This window comes from Hippocampus comes, unplaced genomic scaffold, assembly GCF_001891065.2.
Source record: "Hippocampus comes isolate QL1 unplaced genomic scaffold, H_comes_QL1_v1.1 scaffold5, whole genome shotgun sequence".
Classification (NCBI taxonomy): Eukaryota; Metazoa; Chordata; class Actinopteri; order Syngnathiformes; family Syngnathidae; genus Hippocampus; species Hippocampus comes.
This window is the reverse complement of record NW_017805701.1, coordinates 215398-219768: the sequence shown is the minus strand read 5'-3', so window position 1 is coordinate 219768 and position 4371 is coordinate 215398. Positions and strand designations below refer to the sequence as shown.

General features: G+C 35.4%; 2 long non-coding RNA genes across 2 annotated transcripts; both read right to left on the bottom strand.

Annotated features, from left to right (window-relative positions):
- Positions 1–1591: 1591 nt before the first annotated feature.
- Positions 1592–2364, bottom strand: LOC109523546 (uncharacterized). Its single transcript, XR_002169790.1, has 2 exons — positions 2283–2364; positions 1592–1848 (listed from the first exon to the last, which is right to left on the bottom strand). It is a non-coding gene; the product is annotated as an uncharacterized LOC109523546 (long non-coding RNA).
- Positions 2364–3188, bottom strand: LOC109523547 (uncharacterized). The gene is made up of 2 exons (XR_002169791.1): positions 2801–3188; positions 2364–2713 (listed from the first exon to the last, which is right to left on the bottom strand). It is a non-coding gene; the product is annotated as an uncharacterized LOC109523547 (long non-coding RNA).
- Between the last annotated feature and the right edge of the window lie 1183 nt (positions 3189–4371).

Genomic DNA, 4371 nt, shown 5'->3' with positions numbered 1-4371 from the left:
GTCCAAACAATTTTATATGGAGTCCATCCAGAAAGTATTCAGTATTCTGAAATCGATTAAAAAAAAAAAAAAATCCTCAAAAATTCTACTCACAACATCCCGAAATGACAACGTGTGAAACATGTTTAACTGTTTTTGTTTTTTTTAAAGCACCTGATCAATATGGATTTTTTTTTTTTTAAGGCTGATGCCAATTTTGATATTTGCTCGAATAAAATTCCAATTGCCGATTAATCAAATTACAGTAATTTAAAATACTGTAATGAATATAAAAAAATGTCTCATAATGTTTACACTATATTCTCTATATTTTTACAATATTTTAACTTTTTTTAACTTTAAGAGATAAAAAAATCGGCCAAATTTCTTTTTCTGACTTTCTTTTCATGGATGTCATTATCTTGGTCTTAGGCTATAATGTGTTCTGCTTTAAAAAAAAAAAAGTATTTAAATTAAAAGAGTCGTGCCCCATTTTTAAAAAAAAATACTTTTGCAAATTTCATGTTGTTGCGGGATGTTGTGTATAAAATTTGGGGGGCAAAATGAATGTTTTTTTTCTATTTACTAAAATGTGAAAAACTGAAGATGTGAATGCTTTCATTCATTTACGTATCGTTATTAAATGATTGGTTCTAATGATTTTGAAATTTGGACTTTTTTTTGAAACTATGAGAATGAAATATTTAATCATGCATGTAAATTTGATTTTTTTAAATTTTTTTTTTTAAATGAGTCCAAAAGTGTGCCCACCCCTGATGATAGCGTTTGCATCTTTCGTGTCTTCTCTTTTGGTTTGGCGTTGAAACTTCCCATATCCGATGTTCCCATGTCGTTAAAAAAAAAAAGGTATTTTGGGCAGACACTCAGCTCGGAAGAACCATTTTGTTTTTGTTGAATTTGTTTCTTTCCGGCACATGCAAAGTGAGAGAATGTTTATTAATATATATATATATGTCTATATTTTTTTTAAGTATTTGTCCTGTGTCCAGTCCCTTGGTTGATGTATTTTCCTGCAGGGATGATGGATCCTTTCCGCTATTCACTCCACACTACAAAAAAAAAAAAAAAAAAAAAAGACAAAAAAAAAAAATAAGACAAAAAACTAGCGATGCACATTGAAATTCCGGATGTTATGAAACAGCTGCTCAGTGGAAAGGCCTCCACCCTTTTCTTCCTCTTCCTCCTCCTAGTCGGCAGGTACAGGCTTTTTTTGTTAACACGATGTACATAGACAAATGTGAATAATAATAATAGTAAGGAGAATCATCATCAAGACAAGTTTGTGGTAAATAACTACTCGCCTCTGTCCTTTTTTTTTTTTTTTTAAAGATTTTCTACTTTTTATTTTTCAGATTCTTTCGGTGATGATGATGATGATGATGCGTATGTATATGACTATCAGTGCGTGTGATGAATACTGTATATTATTATTATTATTATTATTATGATGGATCTTCTCCTTTCCTGCTCCACGTATCTGATGCCAGAGAATGGTTTCTATAGCGACTGCTGAATGTGATTTTTACTGAGCGACGAGCAGTGTGGACTGGCTTTGTTTTTGTTTGTCATCGTCGTCGTACGGGTTCTTTTAAAAGAGAAAAAAAAAGGCCATATTGTATTTCTCTCTCTCTCTCTCTCTCTCTCTCTTTTTCTCTCTCTCTCATTGTCATAGCGGACGTGGGATGGTGGAGCCTCGGCAGGGTGGAGAAACCACCACCAGAACCCCCCCCCCGCCCCCCCCTTCTAAATGTCCAATGCCTCAAAAGATCTTGTATGCAAACCTCATTACGATGTTAGCGTCCCCTGTCTTTTAACTGAAGCGGCCCAAAGTCAACATTAGCTATGCACCTTTTTCTCATCGGAAAGAAAGGGTGTTCAAAAAAAAAATCACTGGAATTAGCCACAATCCATCCATCCATCCATCTATTTGCTAATCCGCATATCCTAACGGTCGTGGGGGTGCTGGAGCCTATCCCAGCTGTCTTGGGGCAGTAGATGGGGGACACCCTGTACTAGTCGCCAGCCAATCATAGGGCACACAGAGACGAACAGCCATTCGCGTTTGTAATTACACCTCAGGAGTGTTCCATTTACCTGCCATGCATGTTTTTGGAATGTAGGAGGAAACCGGAGTACCCGGAGAAAACCCACACAGGCACGGGGAGAACATGCAAACGCCACACAGGGAGGCCGGAGCCGGGATCGAACCCGGTACCACTGCACTGTGGGGCAGACTTGCTAACCAGACACCCGCCATGTTGCCCGAGCCACAGTCCATTCACGTCAATTCACAAGCGTTAGCATTTTGCTTGTCTCAGTTCCAAAAAATCTGAACCTTGTTTTTGCAATAATGACAAATTTGGATCCAAAAAATTTTCACTAAAATAATACATTAAAAAAAACAAGATACAGTACATGCCTAGCAGTGGGTAGCAAAATTGAGAGCAACTTAAAATGGTAGCAGAAAAAGGGACGATTACGATTGCTTTATCAAATTTTCTTTTTTTCCATCATTGCCAACCTCAATGCAAAAAAAAAAAAAATTCTGATTTCAAAAATCATTAGTCAAAGTACTGGTGGAAAAAATGCTGGTTAGCACAAATTTCATGTTTTTGCTACTTATACAATTCAAATATCGGCAAAAAAAACATGGAAAGCCACATTTGAAGCTGTTTTTTGTTCCTGTTCTGAACAACTGAAAAATTTTTTGGACCTTTTAGATTTGCAAAAAAAAAACATAGAAAGCCACATTTGAAGCTGTTTTTTGTTCCTATTCTGAACAACTGAAAATTCTTTGCACCTTTTAGATTTTAAAAACATTGACATGTTTAGCACTGGAAAATATTTTAAATAATTTGCCATAAAGTAGTTGCAAAAGAAGAGACCATTACCATTGCCATTCACAATTTCCCCGTCTTTGCGAAACATATATGCAAATATCCCCCAAAAATGTATCCAGGTTTTGTGAACATTTTTTTATCAGAAAAGAAGAAAAAAAAACTATTTTTTCTTCGTATTTGAGACTGTTAAAAAAATGGCAATACATGATTAGCATTGTGCAGCAGCATATTTAACAATTTATTGTCAAGCTGTCGCAAAAAAAAGACGTTTTGCCTTTGCCAAACTTTTATGCAAAAATCATCAACAACAAAAAAACATGTCTCACCTACATTTGTTTCTGTACAAAAAAAAAAAAACGTCTCACCTACATTTGTTTCTGTATCATTTTTTTTTTTCTTGATGTTTCAAGTTCAAAATCATAGTGATGGAAATAGTTACTTCTCATTGGACAGCTACATTTTAAACAATCTGGTAGAATTAATCCTCGATCAGCTTCATTTTTTTTGTTCCCCGCTCAAACTCTCAGAACATTCCAGATAACACGTTTCTAGGCGGTGTTGAGGCACCAATCTACTGTTGAGCTTCTCTCGACCGTTTTTTTTCGTCAACTCACTTTTCGTGTACAGTTTTTATACATATTAGGAATAAAAATAAAGGTCTGCTCTGGATTTTGGTGGTGTTTTCTCCGCTTTCGAGCGCAGAGGTTCCACTTTCTCCCCTTGTACAAATTAATATAAATAAATATATTGGAGATATAAATATATGATACATTTTACTTTTTTTGTGATATGCCCCTCATGTAAGGTTTGGTTGTAAAGAAGAGGCACGGGAGCAGCTACAATATGACAAATGACAGTATGCATGTTGGGAGTTTTTCTGTCTTTCTCACCCACCACCTCTTTCTTTTTTCTTTTTTTTTTTTTTATTTTACAATCCCCGTCCACCACCACCAATCTGTTCAGGTGTGATTTGAAAAACAAACAACAAAAAAGGACCTTTTTTTTCTTTTTTGGGGTGTTCTAGACAATCAGTGTGGGCCGCCTCAGTGCCCCTTTCCCTCTCCCTCTTGTTGTTGGACTCATTTGTGCAAAAAAAAAACAACAAAAACTCTGCTGGAACTTTTTTTTTTTTGTCTGTGGCTGCTCAAGTTTACACACACTAAAGAAAGACACACTTGTCGAGTACACACGAAACACCTCGTGCATCATTTTTTGATCCCTTGCTATTTTTAAAAGACAATTCTTTTGAATGTTTTCGTTATTCGTGACTCTTGCTCCTACTCTGAGGTGAGGACATGATATTTCTTTCTTTTTTTTTTTTTTTTTTTTTTGGACTAACAAATCTATAACATCTGAATATGAATGTGGGAATGCAACACATTGCAATAAAAGCACCATTTAAAATGCAGCCACCATTTGGTGTGTGTGATTTAACTGAATGTTATTCACCTGACTTCAGGAGACAAGCCCATGTTTAAAAAACGTACAACAAATGTATTTCTATCTTTCTAGATGGATTGAATTTGCAGTT